Here is a 22,150-nt window from a genome sequence, read left to right as displayed (position 1 = left end):
TTTGGCTCTTGTTTTTTTTTTTTCTTAGTTCTGTCGGTCGCCGACGGCGGCGCCACCATCGAGTATGTCGTCTGCACTATTTACGTAATTTTTTTTTTGTTGCGTTCGCTTCTCCGGGAAGAGCTGATGAGTGTGTCTATGTTCCTGTGTGTACGCACGTCTCACAAAATGTCTGTATGTCCTTTTCACATCCCTTGTGTATGGGAAATGTTATATTGTTCCACAATGCTAATAAAATGCTCGGTACATAACACTGTAGAAAGCGACGTTCATAAGAAAGAATTTGCGTTTTTGTTTGATTTTTTCCATCGTGGGCTTCAAGTTTATTAACTAGTAAGGTTATTCACGAAGCTTGATAACTGCTTAGGTCATTTAGGTCGTCAACGTCAACTTACGTCATCCAATAACCGAAATAAAATATAGTGTAACATCTTTAGGTGTTAAGGGTAATGTCAAGACTGTATATACTCTCAGTTCTTTATGTAAGATATGAACATTAAATGCTGTATTCAAATCGAATTGCATTCAGGGATGTTTGTTTACATTACAATATATAGATAAAGGCTAATTCTTTTTTTTTTTCTTTACAAAAGCCGACTAATTAGACAGCTCTTTTTTTTTTTACCTTCAAACTCCCGAAGCGCAAAAACGTAAATATAAAAGCCTATACTGATAAGAATTATTCATTAAAATCATAATATGATCATTGAAATATCATAAGAAACAACTAAGACATACATTGTGCAATCAATATATAGTGGAACATGGAGCCTATTATAGTAAAATCAAAGAATTTCAACCCACCACCACTTCAGGAATACAGAGGATATTAAAGTCATCCCAAAAACATCAATTTTCTGTAATTTCAATGTGTACCATTTTCTATCTTCGTTCCCTCTTTTTTTTTTTCCCTAACTACTGCCACTGGCCTTCAGATGGCGCTAAGAACGTTGACGAATACGTGTAGAAGGTTTGGTAGGTCGAGTGTATCATCCTAGTAACACACTCGCCCAGTCACCAATGGGAAAGCCCCTGTAACTTGAGGCCAGAAGGAGTGAAGACGTCTTCTTGAAAGGTTGTATATAACTATTAGTGTAAGCGTTTTGTGTAGTTATTTGACACTTGAGGACGAGACAGACATGAACAACCTTATGGACAGAGCCTGCGCGTATGATCTATAAAGTATTGTGTAGATCTTAACGAGATGTTTGGAGATATTTGGTGATTATTAAGTGAATCTTTGACGACCGTCGGCCATAAACACCCCTGGGCAGCAGCAGGTGTTGATATACGCCTGACCAATCAGGCGGCCGGGCCGGACATACGTCATCATTGGAAATTGGTAAGTTGCCTCTGTCTCCCTTGATTATTAATTGTATTTAAATATTTTTAAGTATACGTATGTATAATTACGCATATGTATGACTTAGTTGTGTGCTTGGACGGGTCTGGGTTACTCCTGCTGCATTGATTCTCTGTTGTATACATGCATTGCACGTATACATTAATGTATATGCATGATTAAAAATAGTTCAGGTTTCTAGACTTAAGGTAATTTTGGCTTTGACAATTCGTCTAACACATTTGAGTTGTGTTGTTCGAAAACCTTCCCAGCGTTTCTGAAAACACGTTTATTGATCTGTAATTTTGAAATGATGGAGGATGTTGAAAGAACATTTAAGACTTAGGGATTATTAGAACAATATTAATTATGACTTAGGGATTATTAGAACAATATTAATGATTTTTTTACCGAGCCTGGAAAAAGCTGTTTGTGTGTGTGTGTGTGTATGTGTGTGAAGTTTGAAATTACCTGTTATGTATTTATATTTCTGTATTTGTAATTTTATATATATGTTATATTATGTATATTATTGTATGTTATGTTATGTTATTATGTTATATTACAGTATTATGTTGTTATTGTTATATTTAATTATATGGGTGATAATGGTTATTTTGGCATTTCAATCGTTTTCGTTCTGATTTCAATCACTTCCGTTTATTTCTTTTGCGGTAGGCGGGACGCAAACCCATTTTTCTCTGGTGATGGGATTAATTGAAAGGATTACCTTAATCTCCAGGATTACTCTTGTTAATCTCCAGCATGACCCATCTCCTGGATTAATAAATCTCCTTGAGGGATTTACATAGATCTCTTCCGGTCGTGCGTCTGCAAACACACACACACACACACACACACACACACACACACACACACACTCACCGTAAATTTCTCCCGACTCTGGGGTTATGAGGAAGCGGGGGGGGGGGGGGCGGGGGTTTAGTGGGGGGGGGTTGGGGTTTCAACGGCCGCTTGGGTGGAGTGCGTTGGGGGGAGGAGGGGGAGGGGTGGGGGGTTTAATGGGTGATTACACATGTGGGAGATTTTTAAGAGTGCGTTGGGGGGTGGAGGATGGGGTGTGTGAGGGTGGGGTGTGGGGGAAGGGATGCATGTTTGTAAGAGGCGTGACCTATGTATGAGAAAAAAGGGATTGTGTAGAGAAGAAGAAGAAGAAGAAGAAGAGAGAGAGAGAGAGAGAGAGAGAGAGAGAGAGAGAGAGAGAGAGACGCAGTCTTTGCCGAGTCTTAACGTTCTCCCTGAAGCTAACGACTTAACAGAAGACACCCCCCCCCCAAATGGCCTTGTTTTTGGCCCCCTCCCCTCTCTCTCTCTCTCTCTCTCTCTCTCTCTCTCTCTCTCTCTCTCTCTCTCTCTCTCTCTCTCTCCTCATCAGAGACTGGTAGTTACAAGTGGATGGTTACATCTGTCCAATACTGGTTTCCGGATGGTGGTCCAGGAGGGTTGGGGGGGGGGGTCTCGTCTCTGGGCCATTCCAGTCTTCCTACCTTCTGGAATTGTGACAATCCCTGGAATGCCATGGATTCTCTGTGTGTGTGTGTGTGTGTGTGTGTGTGTGTGTGATTCCTGTTTACGGTGACTTTCTGTCCCAGGCGTGGATAGGAGGAGGGGATGAGGGGGTGTGCTGGAAATCCTCCCCTCCTGTACTATCACATTCGTAAAATTTAGAGATTAAAAAGGAAAAAAGAAAAGGAACCAACCAGGCTTCACTCGTTTTATTCCAGGCGCTACCTCATTAAGGTGGGAAAGGCGTTAAAGTTTGTGGGTGGGAGAAAGAAAAAGAAAATAGTATTACGTTTTTGGGTTTAACGGTCGGTCGGTCGTGGAGCTCGGGTTAAAGCTAACGAGTAGTTCGCTCCACTTGGCTGGTTAACAATGGTTACCACACTGACCAGCCAGAGGTGGTCCACTGTTCCGTGTTCCTCCTGGCCAATGGTGAGGGAGGACGGGTTGGGGGGTGGAGTAGGGGGGGGTCTGTTCTAGTGGGGTTCGACTCTGCTGGTTCTCGGTGGGGGGGGGGGGGGAGAGGAGGGGGAAGATATCTTAGAATTATCTTTCCACCGTCACCTGTTTTTATATTTTTCTTATATTTTATTGTTAAAGTTACTTTCTTGTGTGTTTCCTTACCCGGGTTCTATCTTAACCTTGTCTCTTTACTTACTTAGGTACTATCTCAACCTCTCTTTCCTTACACGGCTGCTATCTTAACTTTTTACTTAGGTACTATCTTAACCTCTCTTTCCTTACACAGGTGCTATCTTAACCTTATCTCTTTACCTACTTAGGTACTATCTTAACCTTTCTTTCCTTACACGGCTGCTATCTTAACCTTCTCTCTTTACTTATTCAGGTACTATCTTAACCTCTCTCTCCTTACACGGGTGCTATCTTAACCTTGTCTCTCTCCTTGCCTGGATACTATCTTACATCTGCCTCGCTAGATGCCTGTCTTACCTTCATCTCTCCCCCTTTTTTTTGGCTGGCTCACTATCTTAACTCTGCCTCATGTCCCGTTAGAGAACTAACTTACCCCTCATCTTTCCAGGTGGGGTCCAATCTTCCAAGATAAGATAGGACACAACACTGGGGTTGAAGCTATGATGTGTCTTTACTATCTTAACACACACATGCATGACATTTTACTTGTAGGGGTACGCCATATGACGTCCTAGCTACGTATCTTCGTTGTATATCAACTGACTTATATTTCTCTCTTGTGTTTTTCCCCTGATGATGTGATTATTACACGAAAGTGCACTTAGGAACTTATCGTGTTTAATTTTCCCCATGGACTCGTAGGAATATTTTCTATGTTATATGTAATATATTGTATAAAGTGATAGCTGCTTGAAATATAAGTTCGACTGTATATAAATATGTCGACCCTGAATGAAAAATTGATCAACAGGATTTTAGGGAGAATAAAAAGATGTTCTGGAAGGAGGTAAATAGGGTGCGTAAGACAAGGGAGCAAATGGGAACTTCAGTGAAGGGCGTAAATGGGGAGGTGATAACAAGTAGCGGTGATGTGAGAAGGAGATGGAATGAGTATTTTGAAGGTTTGTTGAATGTGTCTGATGACAGAGTGGCAGATATAGGGTGTTTTGGTCGAGGTGGTGTGCAAAGTGAGAGGGTTAGGGAAAATGATTTGGTAAACAGAGAGGAGGTAGTAAAAGCTTTGCGGAAGATGAAAGCCGGCAAGGCAGCAGGTTTGGATGGTATTGCAGTGGAATTTATTAAGAAAGGGGGTGACTGTATTGTTGACTGGTTGGTAAGGTTATTTAATGTATGTATGACTCATGGTGAGGTGCCTGAGGATTGGCGGAATGCGTGCATAGTGCCATTGTACAAAGGCAAAGGGGATAAGAGTGAGTGCTCAAATTACAGAGGTATAAGTTTGTTGAGTATTCCTGGTAAATTATATGGGAGGGTATTGATTGAGAGGGTGAAGGCATGTACAGAGCATCAGATTGGGGAAGAGCAGTGCGGTTTCAGAAGTGGTAGAGGATGTGTGGATCAGGTGTTTGCTTTGAAGAATGTATGTGAGAAATACTTAGAAAAGCAAATGGATTTGTATGTAGCATTTATGGATCTGGAGAAGGCATATGATAGAGTTGATAGAGATGCTCTGTGGAAGGTATTAAGAATATATGGTGTGGGAGGCAAGTTGTTAGAAGCAGTGAAAAGTTTTTATCGAGGATGTAAGGCATGTGTACGTGTAGGAAGAGAGGAAAGTGATTGGTTCTCAGTGAATGTAGGTTTGCGGCAGGGGTGTGTGATGTCTCCATGGTTGTTTAATTTGTTTATGGATGGGGTTGTAAAGGAGGTAAATGCAAGAGTCCTGGAAAGAGGGGCAAGTATGAAGTCTGTTGGGGATGAGAGAGCTTGGGAAGTGAGTCAATTGTTGTTCGCTGATGATACAGCGCTGGTGGCTGATTCATGTGAGAAACTGCAGAAGCTGGTGACTGAGTTTGGTAAAGTGTGTGGAAGAAGAAAGTTGAGAGTAAATGTGAATAAGAGCAAGGTTATTAGGTACAGTAGGGGTGAGGGTCAAGTCAATTGGGAGGTGAGTTTGAATGGAGAAAAACTGGAGGAAGTGAAGTGTTTTAGATATCTGGGAGTGGATCTGTCAGCGGATGGAACCATGGAAGCGGAAGTGGATCATAGGGTGGGGGAGGGGGCGAAAATTTTGGGAGCCTTGAAAAATGTGTGGAAGTCGAGAACATTATCTCGGAAAGCAAAAATGGGTATGTTTGAGGGAATAGTGGTTCCAACAATGCTGTATGGTTGCGAGGCGTGGGCTATGGATAGAGATGTGCGCAGGAGGATGGATGTGCTGGAAATGAGATGTTTGAGGACAATGTGTGGTGTGAGGTGGTTTGATCGAGTAAGTAACGTAAGGGTAAGAGAGATGTGTGGAAATAAAAAGAGCGTGGTCGAGAGAGCAGAAGAGGGTGTTTTGAAATGGTTTGGGCACATGGAGAGAATGAGTGAGGAGAGATTGACCAAGAGGATATATGTGTCGGAGGTGGAGGGAACGAGGAGAAGAGGGAGACCAAATTGGAGGTGGAAAGATGGAGTGAAAAAGATTTTGTGTGATCGGGGCCTGAACATGCAGGAGGGTGAAAGGAGGGCAAGAAATAGAGTGAATTGGAGTCATGTGGTATACAGGGGTTGACGTGCTGTCAGTGGATTGAAGCAAGGCATGTGAAGCGTCTGGGGTAAACCATGGAAAGCTGTGTAGGTATGTATATTTGCGTGTCTGGACGTGTGTATGTACATGTGTATGGGGGGGGGGGGGTTGGGCCATTTCTTTCGTCTGTTTCCTTGCGCTACCTCGCAAACGCGGGAGACAGCGACAAAGTATAAAAAAAAAAAAAAAAAAAAAAAATATATATATATATATATATATATATATATATATATATATATATATATATATATATGTGTGTGTGTGTGTGTGTGTATTATTTCCTTCTTCTTTCCTCCTCATACTCGAACACAAGACAGAGAAAATTACACACCAAGGTCGGAAATATATCTCAAGGTCGAACACCTAAAAATTCCACACACACACACACACACACACACACACACACACACACACACACACACACACACACACACACTTCCCCTTCTTAACTTGGTAAGATACGTACCAACTTTATACATCGTACTTGAGGCCACCAATCAATATTTCCTTCAGAGCGCACGAAGGCACTTTGCTTAGATAACGTAGCCCGTCGTGTAATATATATATATATATATATATATATATATATATATATATATATATATATATATATATATATAGTTCCAAATGGCGTCCTAGTTACGTCTCTTCGTTCCAAATGGCGTCCTAGCTACGTCTCTTCGTTGTATATCAACTGACTGTTATATTTCTCCCTTGTGTCTCCCCTGGTGATGTGATTATTACACGAAAGTGCACTTGGGAACTTACCGTGTTTCATTTTCCCAGTGGACTCATATATATATATATATATATATATATATATATATATATATATATATATATATATATATATATATATATATACATCTTTTTCTTTCATACTATTCGCCATTTCCCGCATTAGCGAGGTAGCGTTGAGAACAGAGGACTGGGCCCTTGAGGGAATATCCTCACCTGGGCCCCTTCTCTGTTCCCTCTTTTGGAAAATTAAAAAAAAAAAAGTGAGAAGGGAGGATTTCCAGCCTCCCGCTCCCTCCCCTTTTAGTCGCCTTCAACGACACGCAGGGAATACGTGGGAAGTATTCTTTCTCCCCTATCCCCAGGGAAAAATATATATATAGGTAAATATCCATAATCATTTATCCTGCATATAAATAACCATTTATTATCGCTTGCCTTTGTCATACTCACAGTAATTCAAATACCTGAAAGAACTTCTCTTTTTTTGACAACATTGTGTGTGTGTGTGTGTGTGTGTACATTTTTTTTTCATGCATTCCTTTAGGATTAGAATAGAGTTTAGTGATGATATTTATCGTGGGTCATGAAAGCGTATATATCAGGGAAGTTATTGATTTGGGAACCACGATAGCATGGCCATTGAGCAGTAATTTCGGTGAATATTTAAGGAGGGACTGCTGCTGTGGAATGCACTGTACAAGCAAGCAAGCAAGCACTGCTGGTCACGCCTGGAGCACTGACGTGCTTCAAGGCTTTTGCACTGCAAGCTGTGAAATTATGGAGAGTTTTGGCTCGAAGTACGATGAAAACAGTGAAATTGTTCTATATCGTTTTTTTTTTTGCCTTTTTTTTTGAGTGTTTTTGTTTAACAAAACCAGTGAGATGGTTTATAAAGCTTTTGTTTATACTATTCATTTGTTGTTTTTATCTTTACAAGCAGTGAGGAGGTTTGAGGGATTTATTTATACACTGAGATCTTTTGTTTGAAAACTGTAAGACTGACGAAACTTAATAGCTATTGTTTTAGACTACGTGAGACTTTTGGAGTATAGACTTTCAGACTTTTTTTCTGATTTTATTCAAAGCTTTTGTTTAAGCCTTTTTTGTAGGCTTTTATTAATCGTGTTGATGGATTTTTAGTAGACTCTTTCAGTCTTTTGTTTTCACAAGATCTTGCATCATAGATTATATCCTGTAGTATACACTGTACCTTACATTATGCACTGTACTATGCATCATACACTGTATTCTGTATCGTATGCTATATCCTGTAGTATACACTGTACCTTACACTATACACTGTACCCTACACTGTACCCCACACTATACTCTGTACCCTACACTGTACCCTACACTATACACTGTACCCTACCTTATACACTATACCATGCATTATACACTGTACCTTACACTATACGCTGTACCCAGCATCATGCACTGTATTCTGCGCTATAGACTACATCGTGCTCTATACACTGTACCCTGTATCATGGACTGTATCCGGCACTATACCCTGTAACCAACACTATACACTGTACCCTGCATTATACACTGTACCCTACACTATACTGTACCCTGCATTACACACTGTACCCTCCCTTATACACTATACCATGCATTATACACTGTACCCTACACTATACTGTACCCTACACTATACACTGTACCCTACACTATACCATGCCATAAGCCACAATTTTCACAGACTCCCAAACTATAATGCATGAGACGTCTTCACATGCTTACTGTACATTCTGTCTGTGAATAACATGACACATGCCATTCATCTGTCATGCAGTAACTCTGTTGTATAAAAAGCAATCATCCTCTCTCTCTCTCTCTCTCTCTCTCTCTCTCTCTCTCTCTCTGTGTAGGTCTCATGATGACGTACGAAGGGACCAGTTCTTGGGGGAGGAAAAAGAAGAGAATGGGGTAGGGGGGAGGAGGAATATATATATATATATATATATATATATATATATATATATATATATATATATATATATATATATATAGAAAGAGATTTCGCCATGTGCTGGAGTGTATAGACCCCCTCCCCCGCTCAGATCGTCACAAAGCTAAGGCCCTTATAAGAGTGTGGCACGAGCCAATATGCGCTAGTTCTCACGTCTGGTGATCTCCTGAGGGTCGTCATACCTGTTGATTGGGGCTGTTAGGACCAAGCTTGTAGGGTCGTTAGCAACTGTTGTGTATGAATGATGTGGGTTTGATGTGATCAAACGTCATTTTTTGTATGTAGTGTTGTGCGACCACGGTGTTGTGGTGGATCTTCCGTGAATCCAAGAATTGTATTTTGAAAGGCTTAGAGACATTAAAAAGGTCCGAATATTTAAGATATTGTTTTAAAATGGCATAGGATATATATACAAGATGTTATTTTAAAAGGCCTAAGAATTTGAGATATTTAAAAGGCCCAAGAATATAAGATATTTAAAAAAATAGCCTAAAAATCTTAAGTTATTTTAAAAAGGCCTAAAATTTGATAGATTTAAAAGGTGCCTAAGAATCAAAGATATTTAAAAAGGCCTAAGAATTTGGTATATTATTTAGAAATATTAATCTTAATTTAATAATGCCGTCTGATGCGTGCCATATATACTTTTTTTTAAGTATTTTTTTAAGAGCTGTGAAATATTTTGTTTGACTAAGTAATTTTGCAAACCGTACATGAAAAATTCTATGGCAGGTGTTGAGTTTATGTGGGTCTGCGTGTTTGTGTTTCGATGTGTTTGTGTTTCGATGTGTTTGTGTTTCGATGTGTTTGTGTTTCGATGTGTTTATGCGTGTGTTCCTGTATTATTTCCTTGTTTTGCTGGAGAGTTCCGTCACTGATGTAGGATCAAGGAGCAAAGTCTCTCACAAAATATGAAAAAAAAGGAAAAGCCTTTGGAAACCTTTTAAAAGTATATGTGAAGTTACTATTAGCCCCTTTTGGGTTTATAAGTAAAGTTAGCAGGATCCCCTCTCAAAGTGTAAGTAAAGTCAGCATGACCCCTTTGACAATATTATAAGTCAGTAGTATCCTCTGAAACTATTAAGTAAAGTTAGTAAAGTCGTCAGTATCTCTCTGAAGCTATATTAGTAAAGTCAGTAGCGTGCCCCTGAAAGTATAAGTAAAGTCAGCTGGGTCCCTGTGAAATTATAAGTAACGTCAGTACCGTGTCCCTAAAAGTATAAGTAAAGTCAGCAGGGTTCCTCTGAAGTTATAAGTAAGGTCAGTATCGTGCCTCTGTAAGTAAAGTCAGTAAGGTTTCTCTGAAATTATAAGTAAGGTCAGTATCGTGCCCACCTAAAAGTATAAGTAAAGTCAGCAGTGACCCCTGAAAGTGTAAGTAAAGTCAGCAAGGTCCCTTTGATATTATAAGTAAGCTTAGTAGCGTGGCTCTGTAAGTATAAATAGAGTCAGCATACACAATCCCTTAGAAATTAATGAAAACAAAATTAACAAAGTTAATCCTTTAGAAAATGTGGGGAAAAAAAAGAATTCAGTAGAGTCTCTGTAGCAACACTGTGCAACAACATAGAGTGTCTGTGTCATGACATAAACGTCTGTGTGTCACGCCACAAGAGAGTCTGGCACACGACGAGGAAATCTGTGTCGCAATACAAAAAAATTCTGTGCCACACCCCTAGGAAATTCTGTGCTACACCATATGAAATTCTGTGTCACACCACATGAAAGTCTGTGTCACACCACATGAAAGTCTGTGTCACACCACATGAGAGTCTGTGTCACACCACATGAGAGTCTGTGTCACACCACATGAAAGTCTGTGTCACACCACAAGAAAGTCTGTGTCACACCACATGAGAGTCTGTGTCACACCACAGGAAAGTCTGTGGTTGTGCCACACTACATGAAAGTGTGTGTCACACCACCAGAAAGTCTGTGTTCACAGCACAATATTAAAGCCCCAGTTAAGTGGGACACAGTACCTTCCATGGATCAAGTTATGAGCCAAATTCACCACACACACACACACACACACACACAGAGCCGGAGGCAAAGTGATCTTTACCACCATCTGTGCCAACCCCCCAATCCCACCCCTTGTTCCCTTGTTTTCCGACGGTAACTTATTGTTTATTTTTTATCAGTTCTTGTCCCTCTGGTTCCCATAGAGCCACCCCACCCCGCTCCCCCCTCCCCACCCTACTGTAAATCACCAGGAAGCGAAGGACGTAAACTGGCTTGTGTAGATGATTTATATATAAATTATGATAATGTATTCTGGGCCACAGAAGGCCCCAGTACTCGTTAAAAGTTCCAATACACGTCGAACTTTTTTTCTCCTTTCTGCTCCCCACTGTGAATATAGTGGTCTGTGTGTGTGTGTGTGTGTGTGTGTGTGTGTGTGTGTGTGTGTGTGTGTGTGTGTGTATGACCAACCAAGGGCCAGGGAAAAAGCTGGTGGTTTCGCCATTGGAACTGTAGCCTTCTACCCTTACCCTTACACCCTTAGCTGTGTCACACACACACACACACACACACACACACACACACACACACACACACACACACATATATATATATATATATATATATATATATATATATATATATATATATATATATATATATATATATATATATCCCTCCGCCCGTCCTTCACCAAGCCGTGCCTCACTCACCCACGCCCCCTCCACTCCTCCCACGCCCTTACACTCTCCCCCTTAAACTCATCCTTCAACTGCATGTGTTCAAAAACACCACCATCTCTCCTCCTCCTCTCTTCTGTGTCCAACCCTCGCTTCTTTCACTCTCTCCTCTTCCTTCCTTCCTTCCTTCCTTCCCTCCTCCTCCTATCCATCCTGCCACTGACGTAGTATCCGGTTGACGTCCATCTCCACTCCTCCCTCAGGAGGACCTGCACCGCCTAATACATGGGGCCTTGACGCCCATATATATATATATATATATATATATATATATATATATATATATATATATATATATCTTTTCTTTTTTGCTTTGTCGCTGTCTCCCGCGTTTGCGAGGTAGCGCAAGGAAACAGACGAAAGAAACGGCCCAACCCACCCCCATACACATGTATATACATACGTCCACACACGCAAATATACATACCTACACAGCTTTCCATGGTTCACCCCAGACGCTTCACATGCCTTGATTCAATCCACTGACAGCACGTCAACCCCGGTATACCACATCGCTCCAATATATCCCCCAGCCAGATCGTCCCAGTGTGATGGTTGGCCTCGCCTGGGATAGCCTACCAATCAGCGGCCTTTGTTTATGTTCCAATCACCAACACGGCAGTTACGACACCACTGCTACCTGGCAAATTATATATATATATATATATATATATATATATATATATATATATATATATATATATATATATATATATATATTTTTTTTTTTTTTATACTATTCGCTATTTCCCGCGATAGCGAGGTAGCGTTAAGAACAGAGGACTGGGCCTGTGAGGGAATATCCTCACCTGGACCTCTTCTCTGTTTCTTCTTTTGGAAAATTAAAAAAAAAAAAAAAAAAAAAAAAAATCGAGAGGGGAGGATTTCCAGCCCCCCGCTCCCTTCCCTTTTAGTCGCCTTCTACGACACGCAGGGAATACGTGGGAAGTATTCTTTCTCCCCTATCCCCAGGGAAATATATATATATATATATATATATATATATATATATATATATATATATATATATAGATAGATAGATAGATTAGATAGATATTGCATACATATAAAAATAGAGCGTGGTTGAGAGAGCAGAAGAGGGTGTTTTGAAATGGTTTGGGCACATGGAGAGAATGAGTGAGGAAAGATTGACCAAGAGGATATATGTGTCGGAGGTGGAGGGAACGAGGAGAAGAGGGAGACCAAATTGGAGGTGGAAAGATGGAGTGAAAAGGATTTTGTGTGATCGGGGCCTGAACATGCAGGAGGGGGAAAGGAGGGCAAGGAATAGAGTGAATTGGAGCGATGTGGTATACAGGGGTTGACGTGCTGTCAGTGGATTGAATCAAGGCATGTGAAGCGTCTGGGGTAAACCATGGAAAGCTGTGTAGGTATGTATATTTGCGTGTGTGGACGTGTGTATGTACATGTGTATGGGGGGGGTTGGGCCATTTCTTTCGTCTGTTTCCTTGCGCTACCTCGCAAACGCGGGAGACAGCGACAAAGTATAAAAAAAAAAAAAAAAAAAAAATAAAAATAGCATGTTTACTGAGCCAGTATATACACCTAATATCGGCTAAATATTTTGGATGCCATTACCTCCCTTAATGCATTTAATTCCGGTATAATCGAACATTTGCATAATCCTTCTGGTTGTGATTATCTAGAAAAATATAACCGGAAATTGAGTTACGCTGTTGAAATAATCATGTTGTCATTTTCCATGGGCCATTTCCGGCCATGCGTTATTGGCCTTTGATACTAGGCTGAATATCCTGGTAGGTATTTTACCGTGTTGACCCTTGTGTACGACGGTACGACCCTTGAGCACGACGGTGCGATCCTTGTGTACGACGTTACGACCCTTGAGCACGACGGTGCGATCCTTGTGTACGACGGTGCGACCCTTGTGTACGACGGTACGGTCCTTGTGTACGACGGTACGGTCCTTGTGTACGACGGTGCGATCCTTGTGTACGACGTTACGACCCTTGTGTACGACGGTACGATCCTTGTGTACGACGTTACGACCCTTGTGTACGACGTTACGACCCTTGTGTACGACGGTGCGATCCTTGTGTACGACGTTACGACCCTTGTGTACGACGGTACGATCCTTGTGTACGACGGTGCGATCCTTGTGTACGACGGTGCGATCCTTGTGTACGACGTTACGACCCTTGTGTACGACGTTACGACCCTTGTGTACGACGGTGCGATCCTTGTGTACGACGTTACGACCCTTGTGTACGACGTTACGACCCTTGTGTACGACGGTGCGATCCTTGTGTACGACGTTACGACCCTTGTGTACGACGGTACGATCCTTGTGTACGACGGTGCGATCCTTTTGTACGACGGTGCGACCCTTGAGTACGACGGTACGACCCTTGAGCACGACGGTATGATCCTTGAGCACAAAGCTACGATCCTTGAGTACGACGGTACGATCCTTGAGCACGACGGTACGACCCTTGAGCACGACGGTACGACCCTTGAGCACGACGGTACGATCCTTGAGTACGACGGTACGACCCTTGAGCACGACGGTACGATCCTTGAGCACGACCTGGCCCGTAACGTGAGCCAAGGATCGACCTGTCGTATTCATAAAGTTATAAGGAAATATTTGTGCAAAATTGCCCTCAGGACTCCATGCCAGCGCACACGTGTGTGTGTGTGTGTGTGTGTGTGTGTGTCATGAGGAGAATAGAGAGATAAGGAATACGTCTCGGGAGGAGAGAGGAACCTAGATTTTCAGGCTCTGAATAAAACTTGGCCCAAGGAGAGAGAGAGAGAGAGAGAGAGAGAGAGAGAGAGAGAGAGAGAGAGAGAGAGAGAGAGAGCCACGAGAAATTCAAGAAAGGAATTATATATATATATATATATATATATATATATATATATATATATATATATATATATATATATATATATTCTCTCTCTCTCTCTCTCTCTCTTTCTCTCTTTCTCTCTTTCTCTCTCTCTCTCTCTCTCCCCCAAAATAATATCGTTTCACTTGGGGTTAGGTTAGGTTGGAGGAGTTGGTGGAGGAGGGGGTGGTGGAGGAGGAGGAGGAGGTGGTGGTGGTGGTGGTGGAGGGGGTGGGTAGTTCGAGTCAGGTCGGGTTGGGTCGCGGGTGAAACTTTTTCCCAGAATTATGAGGCGGTCATAAATCTGGTGTGGTGGGCGTGAGAACTTGCCTGCTACTTCATTACTGGGATGACTGATTGTTCATGACGTGGCGGGCACACACACACACACACACACACACACACACACACACACACACACACACACTCACACACACACACACACACTCACACACACACACTCACACACACACACATGGCTTCGTTTAAAGGGATCGTGTGTATGTGTGTGTGTGTGTGGGTGTGCCGAAGTTCTTGGATTTCTACTAGAGAGTGAGCTCTGTCTTAGACACAAAGTATTATGAATATGGATGGATTGGAAGTTTTTTTTTTTTTTTTTGATATCGTACGCCCGGCATGGCTGGTCGTTGAGTAACTGTCGTATACAAGTGTCTGTATATATATATATATATATATATATATATATATATATATATATATATATATATATATATTCTCTCCGTGTAACATATAGATACATTGATACACACCGGTACATAGACTTCCCCCTCGCCACCGTAACCCTCAGTCTCCATCCCTCTCTGTGTCTCTGTAGCACATAAACAAAACTAAAACAAAGAAACACAGAAGCTCTCAGATCAACAAACGATTTTTATATGTGGAGGTTTCGAAAGGGGGGGGGGGGGGTAAGTAAATAGTCAACAAAGCAAGAAGAAATGATTTAAGCAAACACACACACACACACACACACACACACACACACACACAGTCTCTTCAACACACTCTCAGCCTCTCCACCAGAAATGCCCGAGCACTGCTCGCCTACCACAGCAACCCGACCACCACACCGACCACCACACCGACTACCACAGCAACCCGACCACCACCCGACTACCACAGCAACCTGTCTACCACACCGACTACCACACCACACCGATCACCACACCGATTACCACAGCAAACCCCTCTACCACCACCCGACTACCACAGCAACCCGTCTACCACACCAACTACCACCCGACTACCACAGCAACCCCTCTACCACCACCCGACTACCACAGCAACCCGTCTACCACACCAACTACCACCCGACTACCACAGCAACCCGTCAACCACACCGACCACCACCACCCGACTACCACAGCAACCCGTCAACCACACCGACCACCACCACCCGACTACCACAGCAACCCGTCTACCACACCAACTACCACCCGACTACCACAGCAACCCGTCAACCACACCGACCACCACCACCCGACTACCACAGCAACCCGTCAACCACACCGACCACCACCACCCGACTACCACAGCAACCCGTCTACCACACCAACTACCACCCGGCTACCACAGCAACCCGTCAACCACACCGACTACCACCACCCGACTACCACAGCAACCCGACCACCACACCGACCACCACAATAACCCTTCTACCACACCGATCACCCACCTCGCTGGGACCCGTCCTTCGGGACACAACAACCTCCTAAACACACACACACAAGAGAGAGAATAAAGATACACCACTTCCCTCCTCCATGACCAACTCTTCCCTGCCAAGACTATGTATATACCAATTACACTCCGCCAATTTCATCCCAGTTACACCAGTTTCAAATTGGAGTACAGATAGTTACGCCCCCCCTTCTCCCCCCCTATTCTTTCCTCCCCTCTTCTCCTCCCTTTTCCTCCCCCCCTTCTCCCCCCTATTCTTTCCTCCCCTCTCCTCCTCCCTTTTTCTCCCCCCTTCTCCCCCCTATTCTTTCTTCCCCTCTTCTTTTTCCTCCCCTTCTCCCATTTTCTTTTTTTTTTCCGTCATGTAGAACATGGGATGTTGGTGGCTTCAGGTCAGTTTCTCCTGAAACGCAAAAATATCACCACCAGAGAGGATTGGACCCTCCATTACCAGTGGCATCAGAAAGCGTATAGATATTCTTTTGTTTCACACCATTAAATGCGCTGTGTATATATATCTCTCTGCATTTAGGCGGTTATATTCGGCCTCATTAACCTACATTACACTGAACTGGCTGCCATTACGGGAAAATGAAATGGAAAAGCTATGATTATAACCATTCTATATCACATTGTTTTATATATTTATATATGATCAAGTCTTTGCATCATGTCGTTCCACTTGTGTGTGTGTGTGTGTGTGTATATATGTTATATATATATATATATATATATATATATATATATATATATATATATATATATATATATATATTATATATATGTGTGTGTGTGTGTGTGTGTGTGTGTTTGTGTCTGTTTCCCATGCTAGCGAGGTAGCGCCATGAACAGACGAAAAAAGGCCACTTTCTATCACACACAGTCTCAAGTTGTCATGTGTAATGCACCGAAACCACCGCTCCTTATCCACATCTAGGCCCCGCAAAGGCTTTCAACTCCTTTTCGCTCTTCACAAAACCACTCTTCCTGACTCTCATTCCGCATATTATGCCGATTCAAACACCCTACATCTGCCATCCTGTCATGAAACACATTCAACAAACCTTCAAAATACTCACACATTCAGCAAACCTTCAAAATACTCCATCTCCTCCTCTCTTCGTCACTACTTGTTACCACTTCCTCCCTTGCCCCATCCACTAATGTCCCCATGTGTTCTCGGTGTCTTTCGCGCGTTGTTTACCTCCCATCCAGAACATCATCTTATTCTCCCTAAAGTTTACTGACACTCGCTTACCCCTACTCTCATTTTTCAACCCCTGCACCTTCCTCTGGACCTGACGCTTTCTCTTATACATCCCCATATCATTTGCACTCCTTTCCTTTAAGCACCGCCCAAACGCCTCTCTCTTATCTTCCAGTAGCAGCTTTATTTCTTCATTTCACCGCTCACTACCCCTTCTAATTCCCCCTGCCACCTTTCTCATGCATCTCTTGCACATGCTATCACTGCTTCCCTAAATACATCCCATTCCTCACCCACTCCCCTCACGTCATTTGCTCTCGTCTTTTGCCATTCTACATTCAATCTCTCCTGGTGGTACTTCCTCACACAAGTGTCCTTTCCAAGCTCACTTACTCTCACCACTCTCTTCACCCCAACATTCTCTTTCCTGAAAAACCTCTACGAATCTTCACCTTCGCCTGCACAAGATAATGGTTCGACATCCCACTAGCTGCCCCTTTCAGCACATGTACATCCCGGTAGTCTCTTTTACACGTCTATAGATTAATATGTTATCCAGTAATGCCCCTTGACCATTTCTCATACTCACATACTTGCCTCTCATGATCCTTCGTCTTCATGCCCAGGTGCATGAACGCTAACAACCTTTCTGCTCACAGGGCGAGAAGGTCCAGTGGACATTATCAACAACTAGAAAAACTAACCTTTAGTGTACCGTTGCCGTAGGTTAGGGGATAGAAAGATAGAACCAGCTGTGATGGGGGATGGATGGGGGACGGCAGATGGGGATAGAAGACTAGGATCAACTGTGATGTGCATGGGTGAGGGGGCGACAGATGGGGATAGAAGGCTAGAACTAACTGTGATGGGGGGACGACAGATGGCTAGCCTGCACCACAGGAAGATGGTGGCAGGTGGTGAGGCTGAGCCAAGGCCTTCGGCACCTCATCTCGCTCCTGCCTCACTTTTTGGATCCTCTCCATCTATAAACTGGCTCGCCTCCCACACACACACAGACACACCACACACACACACACAACACACCCACACACACACACATCCACACACACACACACACACACACACACACACACACACACACACACACACACACACACACACACACACACACACATCCACACACACACATCCACACACACACAACACACACAACACACACACACACACACACACACACACACCCGCTACTCGTACGTTAGAAACTTTTACCAGTAAATATGGCGCGGCCTCTGCTCTATCCCCCACCCAGGCCCTGTTTCCGACAGATTCCGCATCATTGAGTGGCGCTGATGTCGCGTCATTTGTTCCCAGGGTATTGTGGTGGGGGGGGGGGGAGGGTGGTGTCGGCTTTACGTGGCACTTGTGGCACACTGTGCTTGTTCATCCGTCAGTGGGGGATTGGGAGGTCAGCGCCAGTCTGGTGATGCGGGGCGGGCTGGAAGTAAAGGAGTTGATGACGGACGATGCCTGTCTATCGCGGGAGGGTCGATAGATGTGTGAGAGTGATAGATCCCGTCAGGCGGAGGGGGGAGGGAGGGGGGTCTATCATGTAGTTTGCCTCCCCCCTTTTTTTTGTCTTTCTATATATTTCTTTTTTTTATTTCCCTCGTATGTTTTCGGCTTCGTATGTTCATTGTAGCTCTGTCTGTCTGTCTGTCTGTCTGTCTGTCTGTCTGTCTGTCTCTCTCTCTCTCTCTCTCTCTCTCTCTCTCTCTCTCTCTGTATATATATATATATATATATATATATATATATATATATATATATATATATATATATATATATATATATTTTTTTTTTTTTTTTTTTTTTATACTTTGTCGCTGTCTCCCGCGTTTGCGAGGTAGCGCAAGGAAACAGACGAAAGAAATGGCCCAACCCCCCCCCCATACACATGTACATACGTCCACACACGCAAATATACATACCTACACAGCTTTCCATGGTTTACCCCAGACGCTTCACATGCCTTGATTCAATCCACTGACAGCACGTCAACCCCTGTATACCACATCGCTCCAATTCACTCTATTCCTTGCCCTCCTTTCACCCTCCTGCATGTTCAGGCCCCGATCACACAAAATCTTTTTCACTCCATCTTTCCACCACCAATTTGGTCTCCCTCTTCTCCTCGTTCCCTCCACCTCCGACACATATATCCTCTTGGTCAATCTTTCCTCACTCATTCTCTCCATGTGCCCAAACCATTTCAAAACACCCTCTTCTGCTCTCTCAACCACGCTCTTTTTATTTCCACACATCTCTCTTACGCTTACGTTACTCACTCGCTCAAACCACCTCACACCACACATTGTCCTCAAACATCTCATTTCCAGCACATCCATCCTCCTGCGCACATCTCTATCCATAGCCCACGCCTCGCAACCATACAACATTGTTGGAACCACTATTCCTTCAAACATACCCATTTTTGCTTTCCGAGATAATGTTCTCGACTTCCACACATTTTTCAAGGCTCCCAAAATTTTCGCCCCCTCCCCCACCCTATGATCCACTTCCGCTTCCATGGTTCCATCCGCTGACAGATCCACTCCCAGATATCTAAAACACTTCACTTCCTCCAGTTTTTCTCCATTCAAACTCACCTCCCAATTGACTTGACCCTCACCCCTACTGTACCTAATAACCTTGCTCTTATTCACATTTACTCTTAACTTTCTTCTTCCACACACTTTACCAAACTCAGTCACCAGCTTCTGCAGTTTCTCACATGAATCAGCCACCAGCGCTGTATCATCAGCGAACAACAACTGACTCACTTCCCAAGCTCTCTCATCCCCAACAGACTTCATACTTGCCCCTCTTTCCAGGACTCTTGCATTCACCTCCCTAACAACCCCATCCATAAACAAATTAAACAACCATGGAGACATCACACACCCCTGCCGCAAACCTACATTCACTGAGAACCAATCACTTTCCTCTCTTCCTACACGTACACATGCCTATATATATATATATATATATATATATATATAGGTCTGACTGTCAATTACTGAGCTCTTTAACTTCCTCCTCCACCAATATGAACATCACCACCAACACAACCTCTTCCCTCTATCTCCAACAGTGTGAATATCACCACCAACACCACCACTACTTCCTCCCATCTCCACCTCGGCTGTGACCATCACCACCAGCGCCTCTTCCTCCTCCCTCCCTCCATCTCCAACACCAGAACGTCATCACCTCCACACTCCATCCTCACCACCAACCCACACCCTCCCCCCTTACCCACTCACCCATTTACCTCAACCGTAACTGACTATCCTCCTTTCTTACCCATTTACCTCTTACCCAACTACCCTTCTAAATCCTCCACAACCCCCTTCACGCTGACCCTCAACCTCATACTTGCACTGTCCCTCTCCCTAAGTCTCACATTCCTCTCACTTGACCACAGCCTCTATCACCTCTCTCACCCCCTCACTCCACCTTCAGTCGTCTGCTCTCACCACTCTCCTCTTCCGCCAGCAATACCGTCACTCCTGGATGGTTGACGGTGTCTGTCCTATGCCTCGTCCATTGGCGGTAGATCCAGGGTCTGGCTGGAGTGATTGGCCGTCTTCCAGGGACCCTGGGTTGACTGGCCCTCGTCTCTCAAATCCTGGATGGAATGGCCCCCCGTGCGAATCCTGGAATTTTCTTCCGTGTGAAGAATCGTGGGATGTCTTTAATGAATAATCCTGGAATGGTCTCCCTATGACGAATCCTCGAACGGTTCTCTCGTGAAGAATGCTGGAATGACGCTTTCATGAAGACTCCTGGAATGGTTCTCGTATGAAGAATGCTAGAACGGCCTTCCGAAGAAGAATCCTGGAAAACTCTCTTACGAAGAATGCTGGAAGGATCCTCTAAAGAAGATTCCTGAAATGGATCTCTTGAGAAGAATCTTGGGATGGCCCTTATGAAGAATCCTGGAATGACCCTCTTATGAAGAATCCTGGAATGACCCTCTTATGAAGAATCCTGGAATATGACCATCTTATGATGAATCCTGGAATGTGACCATCTTATGATGAATCCTGGAATGTGACCCTCTTATGAAGAATCCTGGAATGACCTTCTTTCTGGAAATCTCTCTCATAACCTAACCTTAAGAAAACCCGAGAGCTTCTTTTCCTCATTCCTTGCTCAGTTTGGTGTTCGTGTAATCGTATTGCCCCGGACGACAGAACGTGAGAGAACCATTGCTTAAAGTGGTATGTGTGTACCATGAAGGGAACCATTGCTGGGGGCGCTGGAATACCACAATGGAACCATTGCTTGAGAAGGAGATACCACAATAGAACCATTGCTTAAGAAGGAGATACCACAATGGAACCATTGCTTAAGATGGAGATACCACAATAGAACCATTGCTTAAGAAGGAGATACCACAATGGAACCATTGCTTAAGATGGAGATACCACAATGGAACCATTGCTTAAGATGGAGATACCACAATGGAACCATTGCTTGAGAAGGAGATACCACAATGGAACCATTGCTTAAGAAGTAGATACCAGAATGGAACCATTGCTTAAGAAGGAGATACCAGAATGGAACCATTGCTTAAGAAGGAGATACCACAATGGAACCATTGCTTAAGAAGGAGATACCACAATGGAACCATTGCTTAAGAAGGAGATACCACAATGGAACCATTGCTTAAGATGGAGATACCACAATGGAACCATTGCTTAAGATGGAGATACCACAATGGAACCATTGCTTAAGATGGAGATACCACAATGGAACCATTGCTTAAGATGGAGATACCACAATGGAACCATTGCTTGAGATGGAGATACCACAATAGAACCATTGCTTAAGTTAGAGATACCACAATGGAACCATTGCTTAAGTTAGAG

The 22,150-nt window shown here is 43.3% G+C and overlaps 1 protein-coding gene across 1 annotated transcript in view; it reads left to right on the top strand.

Annotated features, from left to right (window-relative positions):
• The first annotated feature begins 1,096 nt into the window (after positions 1–1,096).
• Positions 1,097–22,150, top strand: part of Cwc25 (CWC25 spliceosome associated protein homolog) — a 630,779-nt gene continuing 609,725 nt past the window's right edge. Inside the window, exon 1 of the mRNA XM_071667056.1 lies at positions 1,097–1,342. The gene's annotated coding sequence lies outside the window, so the exon portion shown is untranslated. The remainder of the gene's footprint in view (positions 1,343–22,150) is intronic.

The sequence above is a fragment of the Panulirus ornatus genome, chromosome 11 (assembly GCF_036320965.1).
Source record: "Panulirus ornatus isolate Po-2019 chromosome 11, ASM3632096v1, whole genome shotgun sequence".
Taxonomy (NCBI): Eukaryota; Metazoa; Arthropoda; class Malacostraca; order Decapoda; family Palinuridae; genus Panulirus; species Panulirus ornatus.
This window is presented reverse-complemented; position numbering and strand designations above follow the sequence as displayed.